The 25,318-nt window shown below is 40.9% G+C and overlaps 2 pseudogenes across 2 annotated transcripts in view; one reads left to right on the top strand and one right to left on the bottom strand.

Annotated features, from left to right (window-relative positions):
• Positions 1-25,318, bottom strand: part of LOC148148841 (sodium- and chloride-dependent neutral and basic amino acid transporter B(0+)-like) — a 430,083-nt pseudogene that overhangs the window by 214,529 nt on the left and 190,236 nt on the right. The gene's annotated exons all lie outside the window — the stretch shown is intronic.
• On the top strand, positions 1,411-24,445 carry LOC122557085 (sodium- and chloride-dependent neutral and basic amino acid transporter B(0+)-like; annotated as a pseudogene). The gene is made up of 9 exons (XR_015758692.1): positions 1,411-1,450; positions 1,709-1,862; positions 2,557-2,688; positions 6,755-6,922; positions 12,222-12,354; positions 14,784-14,923; positions 16,804-17,032; positions 22,790-22,908; positions 24,244-24,445. The product of XR_015758692.1 is annotated as a sodium- and chloride-dependent neutral and basic amino acid transporter B(0+)-like (transcript).

Raw genomic sequence — 25,318 nt, forward strand, 5'->3', positions numbered from 1 at the left:
GTGAATGGAGGAGGAGCGGAGTGTAACAAGAAGAAGAGGGAAAGATGAACTCAAAAGCAGTAAAACTTTGCATTAAACTCAGTCTTTCAAGATGGCGCTGAATGTGGTGACACTGCTTTTTGCACAAGAAAAGACACTTTTTGTTGTATTTTTATATGCAATCATCACACTTCCACTGGTGTTTGTGATTCAGCCAAAAGATCATGCACCTAGCAAAGTTTCTAACGAGCCAGCCAGATGGCTGAGCTGATCAGTAAATAACATTTGAAAGCAATGTAAGTTTTTCGGTAATTAGCTCTGGATCTCACACTGAGAGAGCCCTATATAATCATACAATTCAGAATATTGCCTTACCCTATCAATAACCTACTCCAATACAGATGAAGACTTTTTGAATATTAATGTGCTGCTCTTTCTATTTGTGACTTGATGATAGTCAGAGGCAACAGTGTAGGAACCATATTATTTAATAGTTACTTAACTTTTCCAACTATGGAACTATTACACGTCACTTTAGTAAGCACAGTTATAATTTAGGCAATAACATTTCATGATGGAATGCTAAGAAAGCAACACAGATTTACTTCTCTCTTATAATCTTCCAACTTTAAACATTTGGTGAGAGGTGAGACTGCCAGATCAATGGACACGCAATCATGTTTTTCCCAAATCCATGTACATTTCAGCAGGTCAGGCAGCATCCAGGGAACAGGAGATTCGACGTTTCGGGCACAGGCCCTTCCTCAGGAATGGATTCCTGAGGAAGGGCCTGTGCCCGAAACATCGAATCTCCTGTTCCCTGGATGCTGCCTGACCTGCTGTGCTGTTCCAGCAATAAAGTCTCAACTTTGATCTCCAGCATCTGCAGACCTCACTTTCTCCTCCCATGTACATTTCACCTTGTATAAGGATTAAAAAACTACAGCCACACATTCAAAACTAATTCAAATTTCCTTATGTAAAATGAACTCGGGCAGCAGGGGATGACAATAATATTTCTAATATGGGAGAAGACCCGTTCATTTTTAGAAGAAATCTTAGATAGCTTTTCTTTGACTGAAGTTCAACTTGGTTTGGATTCACTTGGGAGCTATTCCTTTTAAAACCAGCACTTTGCCCAAACTCTGAGGACAGAGAACGAATGCACTTTGATCGTAACTGTTCTGAAAACAAATCAGTTAACTCAATAGAAATGTTTCGTGTGGAAATTGAATGATTAGCTAAGCAGAGTTACACCTGTTATGAAACACAGTAAGAGGCTGACTTCTGACTCAACAAGAATAATCCATTCATGAGAAGTTGGAGGACTTTTGGCCAAAAGGAGTGTCCTCATTTTACTTCCAATTCTTGTGCAAGTGGAAGAATAGTTCATTGATGTCCGAAACTGGACCGAAGGCATTTATTTCGGTTCTTACTGAATGACAATCGGCCAAACCCTCCACAGGACACGGTGAGTATTTCAACAAAACAAAACAGTAAAAACCCATGTAAGACAATGAGAGATACTGTTGATTTGTAGATTTTGATCGTTGTGAATTGTAGACTCTCTGTGGACCTCTGGCTGTTTCTAACCTGACAGACATTGCTGCTAAATAGAGAACTGCACCATTTTCCGATAGTCGTGGGGAGTGGTGACTATACATTTCACTTGAGATTTAGTCTGAGAAAGATTAATGTCTGAACTTGCCATTTCAATTCTTTCTCCCAGGATACCGCCAATGAACATGGTGCTGTGGGTGATGAGAATGTGGAACGGGGTAACTGGTCTTCGAAGACTGATTACCTGCTCTCAATGATTGGCAATGCAGTGGGTTTTGGGAATGTTTGGAGATTTCCTTACCTGGCTTACAAAAACGGAGGAGGTATGGTAGACAAATTAAAAATATCGGAGAGTAAGAAAGGCAGATCTAAATGGATCGATTTGTTGACTTATCCTGAAAATTGTAGTTCAGTAAATAACAAATGTTTATTGCACTAAATATAATGCAGTAAATAATGCAGGATTAAACAATTCCAATGTGAAATGGTAAATTTTATCCCACAGCTAACAAGTTTGTATACTATTTTCTTATGAAGAGGGAGATATGTCAAGGTAATAGTTTAAAATTAGCAATATGATGCATCAAATATATGCTATTTGTAAACCAAAGTAATTGGTTCATTTATTAATTTGGAATATATTTTCAAGTGATATTGTTTATAATGCATGAGCCATCCACATCAGATATATTTACTGCACAGTGTGTGAAATCCTCAGAATAGCAGGCTCCTTAGTCAGGCCCTGTGTTCAGGCTTGTACATCAAACCTGCTCAAATCAGGGCTCTTCACAACCCACACCATTGGATTGATGGAAACCAAGGATAAATGTATAAGAAATGTCACAACATAACTGTGTAAAGTGACCTGAAAAGATATCTGATTGTGTTAGAGAGTGAAATTCACAAAATGGGAATTTGGGCATTCGTAGAGATTTCAGGGTAAATTTTAATCCAACCCACACAGTGTAAGCATGGAGTTTCAGCTTGAAAATTGAAATCCTTTCCGCTATTTTCCAGGTGTATTCCTTATTCCTTACTCTGTCATGCTGGCCCTTGTTGGGATACCATTGTTTTTCTTGGAGTGTTCCTTTGGTCAGTTTGCCAGCCTCGGGCCTGTTGCAGTGTGGAGGGCTGTGCCTATGTTACAAGGTGAATGTTTATTTTATCAATACAGTCACAGCAAATTCAAAAAAGTAATAGTGATGATTTAATAAATAATAATAAACCTCCCTTACCTGACAAAGGTTAAAGCCAAACTTGCGTAGTAATGTTGCACTCTGATCTGCCATACACGTTATTAGATGTGGAACATGCTGTCTATTGGCTTTTTGGCTCATAGTTTGTAAGGTTTTTTATACAAATTATGAATTGAAACCCAGGATTGGGGGCCTAACACAGCAGAGTGACATCACTGGTAAGGCATAAGTTCATTGGTTGATAATAGCTACTAACTTGACTATTATTGGCTACTTTCAGGTTGAAGGTAAATAAGGGAAATATTTAGAAGGGTAGTACCTGTGAGATTCTTCACGTATGCCTGGATTCTCTGCACCACCATATGCTGCCTACAAAGTGGCTTCAGGAGGGGGAGTTTGTGACTGTCTCACATCTCCTTTGCAAAGGGAGCCTGGAGAGAGATGCCACACCTGTGTCACTCGCCCATCTCCACCGCCTTGGAGCTGTCTGCATTGGACCCACTGTTATAGGAGTCACCATTCCTCAGGCGCCATCTCATCACTGCTGGGCCCATCTCACTGCTGCCTCCAATACTGGGTAGAGTGTTGGGCCCCGCAACCAGGAGTTCCCACTCCGGGCCTCCCGTGATTCCAGCCAGGAGTGTCCTGCTCCGCTGCTGCCTTGGTGACACCAGGTGTCCCCGCTCTGGGCCTACTGCGAGCCTGAGTGCCTCATTCCACTGACAGGCCAGTCTGCTGCCATGCCAAGATTCCCGCTCCTGCCACTGTCCTCCACTGGGACCTTGAAGAGTCCATCACCTCTGTCTCCGATTGCTGGAGGAGCAGGAGAACGTCCTTGCTACCATCACTGCCACCTCCAATTACCGGAAGGCTGCCACCACTCTGTGTAAAGCCTACTCTTGTTACCTCCGACCAACCCACCAAAGAAACGAGAAATGAAAAGAAAAAAAATCAAGACAGAGCAGAAATTAAAAGATTTTAAAAAAGTAGATGGAAGTGGATGAGCTCTAGATAAGAGTCTGCATGCAGCCCTGCTACACTGTCGCCATCTTGGAAAATTGAGGGTTTGCAGAGCAAAAATGACCCTGACGAGAGTTATGTCCAGGCCTCACAGAAGCAGTCAGGATATGGGTCAGAAAATAAATCAGGAGATAGAAAAGGCATGTAAAAAATGATGCACAATTACAATAATCATGGGAGTCTTCAATATACAACTGGACGAGGAAAATCAGGTTGGTAGGGGATCCAATAAAAAAGGGATTTGCAGAATGCCTACGAGGTGATTTGTTCAAGCAACTTGTGATAGAGCCCTCCAGGGGACAGTCAATTCTGGATTTGGTGCTGTGTAATGAGGAAATCTCGATTAAGGAGCTTAAGGTGAATGTTCCATCGGGGGCAGTGGCCATAATATGATAAAATTCTCCCTTCAGTTTGAGATGGAGAAGCATGAATCTGGTGTAAGATCTTTACAATTGAGTCAATGTAATCATAAAGCCATGAGGGAGGAGCTGGCCTGAGTTGATTGGAAGGGAACCATAACAGGGAGGACGGTAGAGCAGCAATAGCAGGAGTTTCTGGGGGGTAGTTTGAGGGGCAAAACAGAAATTCATCCCAAGGAAGAAGAAACATAGTAAAGGGAGGATGAGGCAACCACGGCAGACAAGGGAAGTCAGGAATAGCATAAAATCAAAAGGAAAAGCATCCAATGTGGTGAAAATTAGTGGGAAGTCTAAAAATTTGGAGGCAGTTAAAAACCAGCAGAGGATATCTACAAAAGCAATAAGGGGGAAGAAGATGAAATCTGACGATAAGCAGGTTGTAATATAAAAGAAGATTGCAAGAGTTGCTTTAGATGCATAAAAGGTCAGAAAGAGGTGAGAGTGGACATTGGACCTTTAGAAAATGAGGCTGGGGAATTAGTAATGGGGAACAAAGAAATGGTGAAGGAAGTGAATAGGGACTTTGCATCAGTCTTCACTGGTGGAAGACACCATTAGTGTGGCAGGGTGTCAAGAGTCAGGAGGCAGAGGTGAGTGTAGGGGCCATCCCTGTGGGGTAGGTGCTGAGGAAGCTGCAAGGTCTGTAGGTGGGTAATTCAGCTGGATCAGATGGACTACACTTCAGAGTTCTGAAGGTGATAGCTGAGGAGGTTGCACAAGCATTGTTGGTGAACATTCAGGAATCACTGGAGTCAAGGAAGTCGCCAGACAACTGGAAAATGGTTAATGTAACATCCCTGTTTCAGAAGGTATGGAGGCAGAAGGGAGGAAACTATAAGCCGGTTAGTCTGACCTTGATCATTTGTAAGATTTTACAGTCCATTATTAAGGATGAGATTATGGAGGGTTTAGAAGTGCATGGTAAAGTAAGGCTGAGTTAGTCGGGTCGGTCATGTCTGACAAATTTGTGAGAATTCTTTAAGGTGGTAATGAGCAGGTTAGATGAAGGAGAACCAATGGATGTGATCTATTTGAATTTCCAGAAGGCCTTAAATCAGGAGCCATGTATGAAGCTACTAAATGGGATAAGAGCCGGTGGTGTTAGAGGAAAGGTCCTGACATGGTTAGATTAGTGTGGAAACAGACCCTTCGGCCCAACAAGTCTACACTGACCCTTCAAAGAGTAACCCATCCAGACATGGATAGAGGATTGGCTGACTTGCAGAGGGCAGAGATAAGGGATAAATCCACCAGGACTGTTGGGAACACAACATTATACATTAACAATCTGGACAAAGGGACTGGAGGCATCATTGCTATGTTTGTAGTTGTCGCAAAGATTGGTAGAGGGACAGGAAGGTCTGAGGAAGTGGGGAGGCTGCAGAAGTACTTTGTGAGAAGAATGGGCAAAGAAGTGGCAGATGGAATACAGGGTGGGAAATTGTGAGAGTTATGCAATTTGGTAAGACGAATAGAAACAAAGACTATTTTAAAATTGGGGAAAGGCTTTGGAAAACTAAAACATAAAGGGTAGGAGTTTAGGATTCCCTTAAGGTTGACATGCAGGTTCAATTGGCGTTAACATTCATTTCAAGAGGGCTAGGATATAAGAGCAGAGATGTGCTACTGAAGTTGTATAAGGCTCTGGTCAGACAGCATTTGAAATATATGACAATGTTTGGACCCCATGTCTCAGAGAGGATGTTCTGGCCTTGGAGGGGTCCAGAGGAGGTTTACAAGAATGATCCCAGGGATGAAGGGATTGTCAAATAAGGAACAGTTAAGGACTCAATGGAGCCTAGAAGGATTTACAGAATAATGAAATTTACAGAATAATGAATGGTCTGAATAGAGTAGACCTGGAGAAGATGTTTCCACTAGTAGGAGAGACTGGGACATGAGGGAACAGCCTCAAGTTGAAGGGACAACTCATCAGAACTGAGATAAAGAGGAATGTCCACAGCGAGAGGGTGGTGATTCTGTGGAACCCATTGATGCAGCAGGTTGTGGAGGCCAAGTCATTGAGTATACTCAAGACAGAGATAGATAGGTTCTTGGTAAGGGGTTCAAGAGTTATGGGGAGAACTCAAGAGAATGAAGTTCAAAAACATCAGCCATGACTGAATGGCAGAGCAGACTCAGTGGGATGAATGGTCTAATTCTGCTCCTATATCTCATGACCTTATGGCCTAAGACTGGGCATGTGTGATTATCACCACTCACGATGATAATGGTGTCCTAAAGAATTAGTGAGAGGGCGTATAAAGTTGTAGACAAGGAACATCATTCTTGTAATCTTGACATAGAACTATAACATAATTAACATTTCCTGTTTAATACAAAGAGCCTTTGAAATCTTTACTGTTGGACACTGAATGTTGAAGCAGCCAACATAATCGATTAAACAAAACCGATATTTCCCCAAAGGTATGGTCAGCCAGGGCAGTCTCCTTGTTCTGTCCTGTGCTCACTGAAAGAAAATACAATTTGGCTGAATGACCAGCCAAATGCATGGCAAATACATTATTTTAAATCAATAATTCACAAACCAGACTCCCCTGTTCTTTCTTCTGTTTTCAGGTGTGGGGATTGCTATGATGCTTCTGATTACAATGTCCAACATTTCGTACAACTGCATCGTTGACTACAGTCTGTACTACCTGTTTGCTTCCTTCCAATCACCCCTGTCATGGGCAGACTGCTTCAGTTGGTGGGGAGCAGATGAAACATGCAGCAGGACCCCCAAAGGTACAGTGTTAGCTTCTACTGGGGAGAGTGTACACACCGACTGTTCATTGTTCATTCTGTCAGTCTGAGTGAGGGAGAGAGATGGACAATAGTTTCAGTGACCATCCTCATTGTGACCATACAGCAGAAAGACTTAGATAGAAAGCAGCAGCAGGAATCATGGCACTGAGTCACTGGAATAGCAGGACAGTCAGTCAGAAATAAATATTGAAACATCAGAATTTAACAGTCTTTCACATGTCTCACTTTTACTTTCACCTTGTCAATAAGTCTGTCTTGTGTTCTTTCTGACTGCGTTCATTGTTTGTATCTCTCTCCATCCCTGTATTGTGTCTCACACCGACTCCATTTTCTGTTTATCACTGTGTTTTTTGAAGCTATCATTTTCTTAACTTATTCTCTTTTTCTGAGTTTTTCCACATATCTATCAGCTCACATATATTTCTTACACAGTCTGACTCTAAGACACACAGAGTTTTTGTTGCATTTATTTAAATGTCTCGTCTCTTTCAATTTCATCTCATGTTCCACAATAACACTATTTAACTCAGGATGTCTCATGTCACTATCAAAGGTTACCTCTTGTGTGAATTGACAAGGCTTAATGTGAAATCTTGACGTGAGTCAAGTTGAAATTTCTGAAACAGAGAACAAAATACTTCAACTTTGAAAGAAAATCTACTTTTAAATAAACTGGGATTGTAGGTGATCCCTGACCATACTGTACAGACTGGGGCTGTGGGTGATCCTGGACATCAACTACAGTCTGCACAATACAGTAATAAATCACCCACAGTCCCAGCCTGTACAATGCAGTCAGGGATCACCCACAGTCCCAGCCTGTACAATGCAGTCAGGGATCACCCACAGTCCCAGTCTGTACAATACAGTCAGGGATCACCCACAGTCCCAGCCTGTACAATGCAGTCAGGGATCACCCACAGTCCCAGTCTGTACAATGCAGTCAGGGATCACCCACAGTCCCAGCCTGTACAATGCAGTCAGGGATCACCCACAGTCCCAGTCTGTACAATACAGTCAGGGATCACCCACAGTCCCAGCCTGTACAATGCAGTCAGGGATCACCCACAGTCCCAGTCTGTACAATACAGTCAGGGATCACCCACAGTGCCAGTCTGTACAATACAGTCAGGGATCACCCACAGTCCCAGTCTGTACAATACAGTCAGGGATCACCCATAGTCCCAGTCTGTACAATACAGTCAGGGATCACCCACAGTCCCAGTCTGTACAATACAGTCAGGGATCACCCATAGTCCCAGCCTGTACAATGCAGTCAGGGATCACCCACAGTCCCAGTCTGTACAATACAGTCAGGGATCACCCACAGTCCCAGTCTGTACAATACAGTCAGGGATCACCCATAGTCCCAGTCTGTACAATACAGTCAGGGATCACCCACAGTCCCAGTCTGTACAATGCAGTCAGGGATCACCCACAGTCCCAGCCTGTACAATGCAGTCAGGGATCACCCACAGTCCCAGTCTGTACAATACAGTCAGGGATCACCCATAGTCCCAGTCTGTACAATACAGTCAGGGATCACCCACAGTCCCAGTCTGTACAATACAGTCAGAGATCATCCACAGTCCCAGTCTGTACAATACAGTCAGGGATCACCCATAGTCACAGTCTGTACAATACAGTCAGGGATCACCCACAGTCCCAGTCTGTACAATGCAGTCAGGGATCACCCACAGTGCCAGTCTGTACCATACAGTCAGGGATCACCCACAGTGCCAGTCTGTACAATACAGTCAGGGATCACCCATAGTCACAGTCTGTACAATACAGTCAGGGATCACCCACAGTGCCAGTCTGTACCATACAGTCAGGGATCACCCACAGTGCCGGTCTGTACCATACAGTCAGGGATCACCCATAGTCACAGTCTGTACAATACAGTCAGGGATCACCCACAGTCCCAGTCTGTACCATACAGTCAGGGATCACCCACAGTCCCAGCCTGTACCATACAGTCAGGGATCACCCACAGTCCCAGCCTGTACCATACAGTCAGGGATCACCCACAGTCCCAGTCTGTACAATACAGTCAGGGATCACCCATAGTCACAGTCTGTACAATACAGTCAGGGATCACCCACAGTCCCAGTCTGTACAATGCAGTCAGGGATCACCCACAGTCCCAGTCTGTACAATACAGTCAGGGATCACCCACAGTCCCAGCCTGTACCATACAGTCAGGGATCACCCACAGTCCCAGCCTGTACAATACAGTCAGGGATCACCCACAGTCCCAGTCTGTACAATACAGTCAGGGATCACCCATAGTCACAGTCTGTACCATACAGTCAGGGATCACCCACAGTCCCAGCCTGTACCATACAGTCAGAGATCACCCACAGTCCCAGTCTGTACAATACAGTCAGGGATCACCCATAGTCACAGTCTGTACCATACAGTCAGGGATCACCCACAGTGCCAGTCTGTACCATACAGTCAGGGATCACCCACAGTCCCAGCCTGTACCATACAGTCAGGGATCACCCACAGTCCCAGTCTGTACAATACAGTCAGGGATCACCCACAGTCCCAGTCTGTACAATACAGTCAGGGATCACCCACAGTGCCAGTCTGTACCATACAGTCAGGGAACACCCACAGTCCCAGCCTGTACCATACAGTCAGAGATCACCCACAGTCTCAGCCTGTACCATACAGTCAGGGATCACCCACAGTCCCAGTCTGTACAATACTGTCAGGGATCACCCACAGTCCCAGCCTGTACCATACAGTCAGGGATCACCCACAGTCCCAGTCTGTACAATACAGTCAGGGATCACCCACAGTCCCAGTCTGTACAATACAGTCAGGGATCACCCACAGTGCCAGTCTGTACCATACAGTCAGGGAACACCCACAGTCCCAGCCTGTACCATACAGTCAGAGATCACCCACAGTCTCAGCCTGTACCATACAGTCAGGGATCACCCACAGTCCCAGTCTGTACAATACTGTCAGGGATCACCCACAGTCCTGTATTTTTGCATTGAAGAGCTTCATATCTTTATTCTCAAAAATACTCTCTAAATTTTAGGACATTTCCATTATCCAATATTCCAGAAGAATAGAAATCAGTTTTTCTCTGCCTCAGATGAAGTGATGGAAGCTGGTACAAATTAAAACATTTAAAAGTTAGCTGGATGTGTATATAAATGTGAAGGGTTGAGATGGATGTGGGCCAAATGTTGGCAATTAGACTAGATTAATTTCGGATATGTTTTTCAGCATGGACAAGTTGGACTGAAAGGTCTGTTCCTGTGCTGTACATCTCTCTGTCTCGATGACTCTTGATCTTATTTGTTCCATTTAGTATTTCAAAATCTGTGACAAAGTCATCTTTTTAGTTTTTAATTTATAAAGAATAGAATCATTGTCTGTCTAATATCATACAGTTAGGGACATTGATCAACACCCAGAAGACATGGATTTCCCATTATACACCCTCAGAATTCAGTGATGGAATTCCTTATCTCTGGAGGCTAGGACTCACTCAAGTAGCGATCGATTTCTACATCTTCTACTTCAGAATTTGGAATGTTACATCTTGCCAAAAATAATTCAGATATGAAGAAGTTATTTTTGAGCTAAAATTACAATGAAATTTTTGAAAACAATCATTTCATCTTATCCTTGAGATTTACGTTATTTGAAATTTCACTTTTACATTGCTAGTTTCTGAAAGTGAATTGATAAGAGTACATTCAACAAAGTGGTTTATCTGGGCTCAGAGTAATTATGGATGTCCGTAAGATCATAAGACCATAAGATATAGGAGCAGAATTAAGCCAATTATCCCATCAGGTCTGCTCCATTATTTGATCATCACTGATATGTTTCTCAAACTCATTCTCCCTGTAATGCTTGATCGCCTTACCAATTAAGAACTATTTTATCTCTGCCTTAAATTCACCCAATGACTTGGCCTCCATAGCCCTCTGTGGCAATGAGTTCCATAGATTCGTCACTCTCTGGCTGAAGAACTTTCTCCTCACCTCAGTTCAAAAGGGTTGTCCCTCCACTTTGAGACTGTGCCCCGGGATCCTGGCCTCTCCTATGCATGGAAACAACTTCTCCACATCTACTCTATCCAGGCCTGTCAGTATTCTTAAAATTTCACTGAGATACACCCTCAAGAAAAGACACATGGTACTCAACTGCTCATCGTGTGATAAGCCCTTATTTCCAGGATCATTCTTGTAAACCTTCTCTGAATCTCTTTCAATGCCAGCACATCCTTCCTTAGATACAGGGCACAAAACTGCTCACAATATTCCAAATGAGGCATGACCAAAGCTTTACACAGACTCTGCAGTACATCCCTGTTCTTGAATTCTAGCTGTCTTGAAGTGAGTGCTAACGTTGCATTTGCCTTCATAACTGCCAATGAAACTAGCATGTTAATCTTAAGGTAATCCTGAACTTCCTGTTTGACAGCAGCTGTCAGGAACATTAAAATGTGAGAAGGCAGCAATTGTGAAAAAGGGTTTTGCTTTCCCCTGGCAGGCTCTGTGCTGTGAGTGCACTGTCAGAGTGGAAATGTGGCTCCCCATTTCTGAGAGAGCCCTGTATTGAATCTACCGCTCAGAAATGTGGAGCTCCATACATTCATTTTGTAAAACAAGGAGTGGTGTAGCAAGGTGTGTGAGACTCCCCTTCCCTGGATAATCCAGCCCATTATAATCCTTAAAGTCTTCTACAATAACTACTACCAAATACTTTTGAAGTAACTTTTTATACAGTACCATTTTAATTTGGTTTTCTGATTACTTTTATGGCAGACTTTTATCCAACAAGAGATTAAGCAGATTGAGCACCACAGCAGGACTGTGCTGAGAGTGAGTGCATGGACTGTACCTCTGTGTTCTGATCTATGCATGACCTTACCCATGTAATCAAAAGGATTAACTAATTCAGTCAGAGTGAAACGGTGACCCTGGTTATATTGAAATGGAATGCATATTGATGTATAATACTGAAACATATTTTCCAGAGACACTCTGCAATCTCACTCTGACTGATGGATATTTTGAAATCATTAATATAACACAGCTGCAGGAAAACAATGGATCTTGTCCAAATGGATCAGAAATCTCCAATCCTCACCAGGGCCCGAGTGAGCAATACTGGAAATAAGTACAATGCTGCAGATATTACACAACTCTGTTTGTTAAATACATTGATGCACTATGTCTAAAAACATCTGTGTGTAATGAAGAGTGTCCTTACTACATGTTTTTGTTCTTATTTTCTTTAGTAACGCAGTTTTACGCTGTTCCAGTTCAATGGATGAGGCTGGGGAGGTAATCTGGTATTTAGCCCTCTGCCTGCTTCTTGCCTGGCTGCTAGTTGGGGCAGCATTATCAAGAGGAATCAAATCTTCAGGAAAGGTAAATGATTGGTGATAAATAGAGTTAAAACTCATGACAAAGTAACAGTAAAGCTAGAAATGATAAATAATTCGTGAAGTGTCTGCTTTATCTTCCAGGTGATGTTAACAGTGTCTCTATGGGAAATGGGAGATTCATAGTCCATCAACACTTCAGGCCTGAGAGAGATCTGAAGATCTTTCTCCTGAGGGAAAGAACAGCAACTTCCCTAAACCCCTGCAATGTGTTCCTCATTCTAATGGTTCACTCATTGACACTGCAATTCTGGGCGAATTTCCAATTGCCATGGAAGGCTGAGGAAGGATCGGGGGTTGTGTGGGGGGAGGGGGGGGCGGGGTGGCGATGATGGGGAAGGATTGAACACGAAAGGATCAGGGTTTTATTTGAGTGAAATGAGATTTGTCTGGACATGAGGATGGGACTGAGACCTGAGGAATAATCATTGGGTGAAAACAATAAAATGCTGGTAATGCTCAACAGCTTGTGGAGCACCTGTCAAGACAAACCGAGCTAATATTTCACTTCCATGGACTTTCATCTGACCGAGAGAAATAAATAGCAGCTTAAGAGGTTTCTTAAGACAATGGACATGGGGAATATGGGTCGGTGAATAAAAGGAAGATTCTGTGATAGATTGGAGGACAACAGAGGTTAACGAACAAAGCTATGACCTTCATCCCCATTGTATTGTTGGATAGGTTCCAAACCAAAGAGCAAATGTAATTTTAAGGCTGTTAGAAGATATCACAACATGTGACATTCCAGTGTAATGTGCCTTTAGTAGTTATTAATGTTGAAGGAATATGTTTTAACAGCTGTGTAGCAGTAACTGTGGGTGCAATCTGTTAGTGACATGAGCAGCCTGTGCTAAGGTGAGATTTAATGCAGAATCAGGTGAGAAATCTCTTAAGGTCCAACTTGACGTCAGGAACAACTTGCTGTGTCTTTTATGTACCTACCCAGTGAGGAGTTGAGTTTCTTGGGTAAGAATTACCTTTAATTGATTCTTTTCATTGTGTAATTTCTGTTACTATGTCTGAAGATCTGTGTCACCTTAAGAGGGGCCTCTTGGTTTGAGATCGGTCAAAGGAATCGACAAATGCGGTCTATTCAAAAAGCAAGGGTCATTAGTTTATTCAATTAAGGTACCTTGATGCAGATTGAAGCTTCTGTGTTCTGGGGAAAAGATGCGCAATTACATTTGAAAATTACATATTATTTATATGTTTTTAAAGAAATAGTACAGCCTTAATTACAAGAAAGACCAATCACATATAATAAGGTGACATGATTTACAGTGAGTTAATCCAATGATATTTCCTGGGAAAGGGTTCTTAATTACAAAAAAAAGTCCAATCAATTGTAATATGGTGATATGATTGAAGACAGGCTAATCCAATGGTATTTTCTTTAAGAAGGATATCTAATTTATGTAAATTGTCATGCCATGTATTAGTTCAAGGTTAGTTCAAATGGTCAATTAATGTGTCAGTATTTATCTTATGAAAACTCTATTGTCCTCTTATCTTTGAACTGCAAGTTAATTCTGCAAATCAGCAGTATGTTCAGCAGTATGAGTCACAGGCCATTTTATAGTATTCTTTTAAATCGAGAAACCATTTTGTTGTAATAAAAATCTACATATTTTGTTGCCTAAATTCAATTTTTTTATATCCCCATGTCTATAGGTTTAGCAGTGTTTAAATAAGCACATTATAACAAGGTTTCACAAAACAAAGTCTCAACATACAAACCCTGTGAACTAGATGAAAACGCGATCCCTGCGTATATCCTCCATGTTACTATTCCTCTTCAGTTTGTCATCTGTTCCCTTCGATGCATTGATGAGAATCCGTTTAATTTGCCATTTGGTTGGATAATATTGCCTTTATTCCAAGGGGGATAATGTATAAAAGTAGACAAATCTTGCTACAAAGGTACAGCAGCTACTGTTTTGGTCTCCTTAGTTAAGAGGTGTATTTGTATTGAGAAAGTTCAGTGAACTTCTTTGTATTAATTCTTTTGAAAATATCTTTTTACAATATAAGTTTGAGCCTGTACTCAGGAATTTAGAAGACCGAGAAATGATCTTAGAAAGCTTGATCTTCTCAGAGAATGTCGAACAGGGAACACAGTAACAAAATAAGGTGTCTCCAAATGAGGTAGAGATGAAGAGGAATTTTTAATCTTTCAAATACTCTTCCTCAGAAAGCAGTAGAGGTCAGTTCATTGAATATATTCAAGGCAGAGTTTGACAAATTGTTGATGTACAAGAGAGTCAAAGGTTCTGGAGAGGGTAAGTGTCAGGGTGATCAGCCAGAATCTTATTGCATGGTGGGGCCACATGGCCTTGTACTGCTTCGAGATTTTATTTTCTTCTGTTTTACCAGTAATACAGGAAAATCTAACAAGGTGCTCTCCATGCTCAGGTGGTTTATTTCACTGCGACGTTCCCTTATGTGGTTCTGACCATACTCCTGATCTGAGGGGTTACCCTGGAGGGAGCTTCTAAAGGAATTGAATTCTACATCGGAAGCAGTCAGACTTCTCCAGACTGGCTGATGCTGAGGTAAATACAGCAATATGAATGATTGAGTCTCATTAGTATTTTTAGTTGAATCGATTCATGCCTCAGCACATTACTTTGTTAGCTTGTCATCATTGATTTAAACTGAAAATGTATTGCTGGAAAAGCGCAGCAGGTCAGGCAGCATCCAAGGAGCAGGAGAATAGACGTTCCTGAAGAAGGGCTCATGCCCGAAACGTCGATTCTCCTGCACCTTGGATGCTGCCTGACCTACTGCGTTTTTCCAGCAACACATTTTCAGCTCTGATCTCCAGCATCTGCAGTCCTCACTTTCATCATTGATTTAAAATCAATGTATTGCTTTTGAGTCCTTAATTCAATTCTTGGAAATTTTTAACAAAGCTTGTGATGAATTCAAAGAGTCAGTTTAAGGTCTATATCATCCTGCCATTAACAGGAAAGAGGGTCAGGCATCAGCTATGATGGACGAGAGGATCAAAATTGATGAGGAATTATGACAGGGATTGGGATGCAATAGAATTCTTCCTTCATGCCTCCTCCTTTCTGAAATCTTTGAAATGATTCAGGCGTTTCAGGTGAAATGCCTCATTGACCTACAAAGCAAATACTGACCCACATTTTGCTGTATCACGGCAATAGAAAGAGCCACTCTTGATGAGCCTTGTCCTTATCCATTCTATGTCAATGATATTTGGTGCTGCAAGTATCTGGAAGTGGGAGATGGAAATGAAAGAACGTTGTCTACATCTGAAATCTACATTGGAGCGAACATTGGAAAGTAACTGTTTATATCCTGAACCAGTCAGATTATCGTACTTGGAATATAACAATGCAAGGACTGAGACAGAAAAGGAAGTGTAAGTTTGAGTGGGTGACTTCCATGCTGTGATTCCATTCTTCCAGTAGATAGTTTAAGTGCCAGAAATTGTGACTGGCAGTAAGTAAATGCTTGGCACGTCATTAAAAGGCTATTTCAATGTCATGTTTCTTGAAACAAATCTCCGAGGTGATTCAGTCGACAGCATAAGGACAGAAACGTCACGGAGCCCAGTGAATGCAAATAGGCAGACTAGGCAATACTACATTTGTGAAGCTGACAGTGTCCTAATGCATACTGGATAATGATGGCTGGAATTTTGTATTCAGTCCAAAGATACAGCAGTGTTTGTGAATAGACAATGGTGAACACTATTTATTGCTTAATTTTTCTGACAGGAATTGGATTTTGATTTCCATTTAAATCATTTAACCATTGTTTACATAATCCTAGAAATTACAGTGCAATTTTACTGGTTCCTGTTGATATTAAGCTACTGTGATATTATTACAATATGAGTGATCATTATTTATGGTAAAAGGTGTTCTTTGTTGTTACTTTCACGAAAAGAATGGAATTAACTGTGGTCAGTACAATACTGCAAGTGAGTCAGTCACTGAAAACCATGGCTGGTGAAAGAGTGTACAGTCACGTCTTCGATAGTGCGATAGTCACGTTCCATGTGACCCTGCGCTATGCAAGAATCACGCAACACAAAGAGCACTTACAGTGTCGCCGATGTAATCACGTTCTAGCAAACATACTTTTTAACTTTTTGCTCTTTAGAAACAGCGTCCCCACTCATCAATCACGGTACAGGTAATTTGTGTTAGTGAAACATGCATTATACCAGAAAGACCTGTGTCTGACATCCCAGAGGGAATTTGACTGTAAATAATCGACAGTAATGATGACTGTTCTGTTTAAGAAGAGTTACTGTTAATCCACAGGGAGCCACTTTGCTCAGTTCACCATGGATTAACCACACAAGTTCTCATTATCTTCACAATTAATGTCGTTTATCTGTTGTACATATTTGTGTTTCATTTCCCTCCAGACATCTATTCTATTTTGTATTTACCAGGTCTGGAAAGATGCTGCGACTCAAATTTTCTTTTCTATCTCAGTGGGTTGGGGCACTTTAGTAGCATTGTCGTCCTACAACAAGTTCCACAATAACTGCTGCAGAGATACCATCATTGTCTGTGTTGTTAATTGTGCTACTAGTGTGTTTGCTGGATTTGTCGTCTTCTCCATCCTGGGACACATGGCTCACATACAAGACAAACCTGTTTCAGACATTGCAGAGTCAGGTAAACCAGAACTGTTAAAATGATCAAGAGTCAGAAAGCTTTAATTATTCTCTATAAGTGAATCAATCCAACATCCCAGTGATTCCAGTGTCCAGACACAATAATCAATCCTCAGATCCAAATTGATAACCAGGCTCTGAAGACACATTGCCGTGATGTTTGGTTTATACTGGACAGGGATTGGAGCTGAATAATGCAGTGGAATGCCTGGGGTTGAACCCTAGCTCTTAAAAGTGAGCTTTTGAAATAATCACAGAATAGTAAATCTCAAAGCACTCAGTTAACATTATAATCCACTGTAAGATTTGTTATTTACCTTAGAATTACATTTCATATGAGCCACATTTTTTATTTAAGAAGAAAATTTTGACTGAATTCCATAATATTATGCTTTTAAGTGAATCAGACAATTTTTATTTATTGACGATTAGTTATTGATCATATTATGTGCTCAAATATTCAATTTGACAGTAGTACATTTTAAAAAATGTTTAATATGAAGAGCAAGAGACATGGAAATGTTCTGTGCTAAGCCACTTGTATCGGTTGGTGATGCTGTGATAAGTAATTAATGACCAGGTAAAGTTACAATAAAACACAGTTCACACACCAGTCTGATTACTCCAATAATCTGAGCACTGAGTAGTTTGACAGCCTGAACCAAGGCAGGAACATAGGAACAGGGGTAGGCCACTCAGTCTGTCTAGTCTGCCTCACTACTCCATGTAATAATGAAGGATCGAACACTTCAATGCCTTTTACTCCATCCATTCCCTGACCTTGTACACCACTGAGAATCAGAAATATATCAATCTCAACCTTAAATCTACTCAAATCTTGACCTCCACAGCCCTCTGTGCTGGACAATTCCAATGTTTCACAACACTCTGAATAAACTAATTTCTCGTCAGCTTGGCCCTCAGTGGCATCCCCCTTAGTTTTAAATTGTGGCTGCTGGTTTTAGATTCTGCAGACAGAGGAAATATCTTACGTGCAGCTACTCTGTTGTTCTATTTAACTACTTTGTAAATTTCAATGCAATTGCCTCTCATTCTACGAAACTCTAGAGAATACAGGCCCAGTTTTCCCAATCTTTCTTCATAGGACAGTTCTACCATTCCAGGAGCAAGTCTGCTGAACATTTGTTGCACTCCCTCTATGGCATTGACATCTTTCCTGAGAAAAAGCAACCAAACTGTGCACAATTTCCAGGTGTGGCCTAACCAAGCTGCTATACAATTGAAACAAGACTTCACTATCCTTGTACTCAAATCCTCTTGCAATAAAGGATGACATTCCATGAGGCTTCCTAATAGATTGCTGAACACACATGTTAACCCTCAGTGACTTAGCAACAAGGAGACTGAGGTCTCTTTGTACAACTACACTTTACAATCCCCAACCATTTAAGAAACACTCTAAATTATCTATTCAATTATTTCTCTCCCATTCCCTACTTTCCAACATTATTCCCTGCTTTAAAATGCCAGTTTCACCAATATATCCGAGAGATTCAATTTTTGCTTAGATTGCAAATGTCACTCTGAACTCAGTGTTCACTGCTTCTAAATATTATAATTTCTGAATTGAGAGTGATTAATATTACAAATATATAATAACTAATGTTTTATATTGTAAACACATATCTGCACAACTTTGGTGACATGAATAGTTTTGCAAATGTTGGCTAATATTGGCAACTGTAATAAATTAAATGAAATGAATGTCAACAAGCTAATAGCAACGTTCATTATGTTGTTTCAATTCTATTCACTGTTCAGGTTTTGGTTTGGTCTTCATTGCCTACCCAGAGGCCCTTGCACAGTTACCGTGGGCACCATTTTGGTGTGTTTCATTTTTCTTCATGCTGCTCACTTTGGGAATTGACACACAGTTTGCAGGTTTAGGTAAAAATGGCATTGCATCACTTAAACAAATGATTTCTTTTGAAGAAATTATGACAGTGTTGAGCAAAAAAGTGCTGTTGGTGATGTTAGTGGACAAACACATAACATTTCTTTGTAGCAATTGTTTCCTCGTTGTCTGAAAGAAGAATGCAGCTCTTAGTCTTAAATGATTAGTACCTGCATCAAAATAAAAATTGGGGAAAAGTTGCATCAACATCCAAATGATTTCACAACACAATTTGTACTAACAGCGATGGTGAGGGAAGGCATCATAGAAGATCAACATGTGAGTTGAGAGTTGGAGTAAATGAGAGAGATGAGGTTCAGTGTTATTAGGAATTAGTAAGTAAGGATGGAGAGTGTATGAGCAAATATTAAAAGAGAAAGACAAACCAGTAGAACTTATTAGCAAAAGCATGCAGCATTCAGAGTTAAGTTGATGAGCTGACAACACAAATAGAGACCAGTCACACCACCTGGTGAAGATTATTGAAATGTGGTTGCAGGAAGATCAGTACTGGGAGTGAAATGTCCAAGGATAATGAGTATTCCAAAAGGATAGGCAAGTAGGAACAGGAGATGGAGTTGTTTTATTGGTTAAGGGAGATATCAAGGTGCATTAAGAAATGATATTGGCACAACGAACCAAGATGTTGAATCAATCTGAGTGGAAATAAAAGGCAAGGGAAGAAACCCCTTGGTAGGAATAATTTACAGACCCTCAAACAGTACTTCCAAAGTAGGGCTTAGTATAAATGGGGCAGTAATGATGGCTTATGAGACAGCCACAACAGTAATTATGGGTGATTTGTACTTGGATATTGATTGGATTCATCAACTTGGCAAGGATAGTATTGAAGGAAGATTCATAGAGTGTCTGAGGGATTCTTTCTTATGGCAACGTGTCATGGAGCCAACTGGCTACTTCACATTTGGTATTGTGTAATGAGGAAGGATTGGTAAATGATCATGAAGTTAAGGATCATCTTGGAAGGCGTGATCACTACCTTTTATAGTTTCAAATTCAGATGGCAAGAGTGAAGATAGAGTCATATACAGGAGTTTTAATGTTGGCCAAAGGTAATTATACAGGCCTGAGAAAGCAGTTGGCCCTGGGGAACTGAGGAAAAATATTAAAGGAAAAATGGTGGCAAATGCTCAGAGAGATACTAAATACCTGTCAATTAAAGTATATTCCTGAGAGGAAGAGGAATGATAGAAAGGTAAAAGATAATCCACGGCTTAACAAGGAGGTCAAGGATAACATAAAGACAAAAACTAGGGCATATCATACTGCAAATGTTAGAGACACTCTGGAGAATCAGGAGATCAATAAAAGGAAACTAGCAAAAACTATAAGCTCTGACATCAAAAGCTTCTATAAGTATATAAAAAGGAAGAGAGTAGTGAAAGTAAATGGTGGCCCTTTAGAGGATGGAAATGGTGAGGTAATTATGGGAAACTCAGAAATGGCAGAGGCACTAAAGCAGTATTTTGTGTCTTTTTGCAGTGGAAGATTATAATTTCTTCCCAAAATCTGCAGTTACAATAGAGGAACTTGGTGAAGTTACTATAACTCAGGAGAAAGTATTAAATAAACTGATGGGATTAAAGGCAGATAAGTCCTTAGGATCTGATGGCCTGCATCCTAAGGTATTAAAGGAGGTGGCAGCAGAGATATATTAGTTACTATATTGTAAAAATTCCTGGATTCTGGAAAGGTGCCAGTGGTTTGGAAACATTTTAAATGTGAAGCCCGTATTCGAAAAAAGGATAGGCAAAATGTGGGAAACTATAGATCAATTAGTTGGACCTCGATCGTGAGGAAGTTGCTGGAGTCAATGAAAAGGGAGATAACTAACACTTGGAAATACAAAGCTCAATTCCCCAGTGTCAGCATGGTTTCATACAGGACAAGATGTGCTTGACAAATTTGCTGGCATTCTTTGAGGATGTAACTAGCAAGTTGGATAATGGGGATACAGTGGATGTGTTATATCTAGACTTCCAGAAGACACTGATAAGCTGCTGCATAAAGACTGGCCCAGAGGCTTAGATCCGAGAGTGTTTGGCGTAGAGTATTGGTTCAGATAGAGGATTGGCTGACTGGCAGAAAGTAGAGGGATCGGATAAATGGGTCCTTCTCTGGATGGTGAACTGTAATTATTGCGGTACTGCTGGGTTCAGTTCTCTGACATCAACTGTTTACAATCTATATCAATGACCTGCCGGGAGGGACAGAATGTAACAAAGCAAAATTCACAGCTAGAGAATGAACTAGAATCTGGCAGATGGAATTTAACGTGGATAGGTGCGAGGTTACCTATTTTGGCAAGAATAATAAAATCGCAAATTATTAATTAAATCAGAAGCAGATTCAAAGTGTCTCAGTGCAGAGGGATCTGGGTGTCCTTGTGTATGAATCACAGAAAGTGGGTATGTAGGTGCTGCATATAATAAGAAAGGCAAGTGGAATCTTGGCATTTATTGCAAAAGAACTGGTTTATAAAAGTAATGTTGTCACAATTATATGAGATGATGTTGAGACCATACTTGGAGTATTGTGTCCAGTTCTGGTTTCTTTACTTGAGGAAGGATGTGGTGGCATTAAAGGCAGTTCTGAGGAGGTTCTCCAGGTTGATTCAAGGGATGAAAGGGCTGTCATATGAGGAACAATTGAATACGTTGGACTTGTACTCGCTGGAGTTCAGAAGAACTCCAGCGGCACGGTGGCACAGTGGTTAGCACTGCTGCCTCACAGCGCCAGAGACCTGGGTTCAATTTCTGCCTCAGGCGACTGACTGTGTGGAGTTTGCACGTTCTCCCCATGTCTGCGTGGGTTTCCTCCGGGTGCTCCGGTTTCCTCCCAGAGTCCAAAGATGTGTAGGTCAGGTGAATTGGCCATGCTAAATTGCCCGCAGTATTAGGTGTTAGGTATAGGGGTAAAATGTAGGGGTATGGGTGGGTTGCGCTTCGGCGGGTCGGTGTGGACTTGTTGGACCAACGGGCCTGTTTCCACACTGTAATGTAATCTAAGAATGAGGGGCGATCTGATTGACTTACATAAAATGCTCAAGGGGATTGATAAGGTAGATGTGGAACAGATATTCCTCCTTGTGGGACAGTCTTGAACAAGAGGTCATAGATATATCCTGAGAGGATGTAGGTTCAAAACTGAGGTGAGGAGAAACTATTTCTCTGAGAGGGTTGTGAATCTGTGGATCTCACTGCCCAGAGTGCACAGGAGGCAGAATCAATCAACAAATTCAAGAAAGAAATAGATATGTCTGATGAAAAATGGGACAAAGGGCTATGGGAAACAGGCAGGAATTGTGACCACAATAAGAACAGCCATGAATGTGACAAATGGTAGAGTGGGTTTGAAGGGCTCAATTGTCCATTCGCTCCTAATTCCTATGTTCCTCTGCCCAATATCTATTGTGGTGATTTTCAATCTCGATGTTAATGTTCTATATCTTTTCTTTGCTCTCATGCCTAGAATTTATCCCTTCGCATTTAATTGAGACAGATCTTGCTGCTCAAGAGATGGGGATTTTTATTTACCTGCCTCACAGGGAGCAGGATGGTCAACAAACTCACTCACTCATATTGAAACTCACTCATGTTGAAACACCCCACATGGTATTTGAGGATAACAATGATGCAGTTTTCCTCTGCATCAGAGCAACAGGAACACAACTGGGGGAAAAATACATATCTCAGAGCTAGAAAAATGGATGCAGAAACCTTTTACTCCAAACTCCAGGGCTTTGGTGTGTCCAGTGGTGTTTTGTCCTGTCATTGTGCAAGTTATTAATTAATCACTTCATTTGACATTTTCTTCCATCAGAAACAGTTATGACAGCCCTGCAGGACCAGTTCCCTATATTGCTCCGATCAAAGCACCTTCTTCTGACAGCTGGTGTTTGTTTGTTATTTTATCTGCTTGGCCTTCTATATGTGACACAGGTAGGTTGTATTTCAGTGATTTAAGCTGCTATCACACATAATCAATAACTCCAAAAGGTGATCAAATTCACAGGATGAAATAATAAAGAAGTGTTCTGGTCCTTTCTCTTTGTAGTTGTTTAATGTTGTGCAGTGATCATGTCATATTTATATCTTGCTGTGATTCTGAGTTCACTCTCAGACAATCCACTCTCACAACAGGACTGGAAACAGGACCACGGTTCAGTTTATTATGTCATAAAATTGCTCAGCAGACACATTTGTTATTGCGGTTAGTTGTTACAGGGAAGCATAGCTGCTCTCCCTTCGCAATATGTACTGCACACTGAACAAGTCTATAGCTGTCAGTGACATGTATTACATCAAGGCTATTTGCTCATCAGCATGTTCTTCTTAAAATGATATTACCATATGCCATTTTCTCTCCAAGACCCTATAACATACATGAATGAAAATAAATATATCTCAGGCTGATTGTGAGAACTATCACTCCAAAAATAAGTCACTATGCTTAGGAGTTTAAGAATTGAACTGTTTAAAACTTTAAGTGGTTGTGTAATGAATCAATAATTTAATAATCCTTCCAGATCTCATGATCGTCTTTCTGTCCTGTGATCTAGATTTATCAACTGACTGTTCTTGGCTCACTGATATTTTGGTGACTTGCCTTTTGTTAAAGAGGAGATTATTTTCATGGTTGCGTTCAACATTTTCATTCCCTGAGTTTACCTCATGTGGTGTTCTGTGACAATCAGAATGCTCAATGTTAGAATGTTGTACAATTCCCCAAATTATTTTCTATTCCTCTTTCTCATTGTTCCATTAGATATTGTGACTCCTTGGGTTTAAGGTTCACTGCACTTTCTGAGTACTTCTGTGGGTGACCATGTTCCCTGGATGGGATGTATGATTCAAACCTTTTACCACTCTCACAAACTAGATAATTCCACACCAAGATGTCAACTGAGTGCTGTTTTTATTCTTCCTGAATGTTCAAGATGTTTATCCCATATTTACGGGAAATTGGACTGTTAATGACTTGGCAAATGTGTCCTGACTTGCTTTTTAATGTGATTGTTGCTGGTAATAGAAAGCCCATACCTAGAGGTATTGTTCTGAAGTGTGACATGGCAATATGGAGATGGTGTCTAGTTGCTCATTTCATACAGATGGCTGAATGGTATGAACCATTTCATTCAGCAAAAATATTGGGTGTGGGATAATGTGGTGAGGCTGTCACATGATTTAGACCTCTTTTAGTACAAATGCAAGGTGTTTTAGGTCCATAAAATATCTATTAGTGCAGTATGGTCCAATTTCAAATATTTTCTCCAGGTACACTGAATGGAATGCACTTTATACTTGTGGTGATTACCATGGATGTAGTTACATTATCCTTCCAATGTCTGGTGGTTGGAAAATTGGAAAATTACTCAGTGACTTGAAGACAATTGTCACCGTGGATAGTAAGTAAATCTGTTACAAGCTTCAACCAAAGATATAATGGAATCTTGTGAGGGTAGAGAGATTTTTTTCTGTTGATGTGGTGGCTGACTTTGACATGCCTGATACACCCTCACTGTCTTCTCGATTTTTCTGTTGTGACCTGAGCAATACACAATGAGCTGTACAGGGGCCTTTTTCACCCTATGCCCATATGCCTCTGGTATAATGAGGCAATAGAGTTTGGTAAAGAACTTCAGCTACAAGCATCTGTTTATGTTTGAAAGTCATGCCTGTTGAGAGCCTCTGGCTCATCCTTGTCTGGCCAAATCCCTTGGAGCGCATCTGGCACCTTTTGTATCCCATCAGGCCAGACTTTGATAATAACTTTCCAAAATGCCCTCAGTTGTGAATCATTCATTGTCTTTTTTCTTACTGTTGACCAATAGTCATCTGGATTGATATTGATGATATTTTCTAATGTAATTTTTTGTAAATCCAGCCGAACAGCCATAGTCTAATTTGGCTTTGGTACACCCCTCATTGTATCTGAAGTAGCCCAGATTGTAACGGATATCAAAGTTATATCCCTGAACTTTTATGAGACATTGTTGTAGTCTTGACGGTGCACTTTTCAGTGATTTATGTCAAATCATTTTCAATGTTTTGTTCCTACAATGAATCATTTACTAAACTGGTACATATGGAAATTTGTGATAGTGCATACCAGAAGAAATGTTTTCTGTCCTATGTTCAAACAGTTAGATTGTTATTATGATAGAATATTGGATCCAAAAGCAATGAATTTAACATTTCGCATTATGTATACCCCTAACACTGTTTTGACAAGGTCTGGCCCGGTGGGAGGGAGGACATGGACGAAGGTGCTCAGGCACGAAAATTATTGAACTTGATATCGAGTCCTGACAACTGCAGGGACCCCAAATGGAAATGAGATGCTGACCAG

Source organism: Chiloscyllium plagiosum, unplaced genomic scaffold (assembly GCF_037043375.1).
Source record: "Chiloscyllium plagiosum isolate Xiang-an unplaced genomic scaffold, Cpla_swu_hap1 HiC_scaffold_11, whole genome shotgun sequence".
Classification (NCBI taxonomy): domain Eukaryota; kingdom Metazoa; phylum Chordata; class Chondrichthyes; order Orectolobiformes; family Hemiscylliidae; genus Chiloscyllium; species Chiloscyllium plagiosum.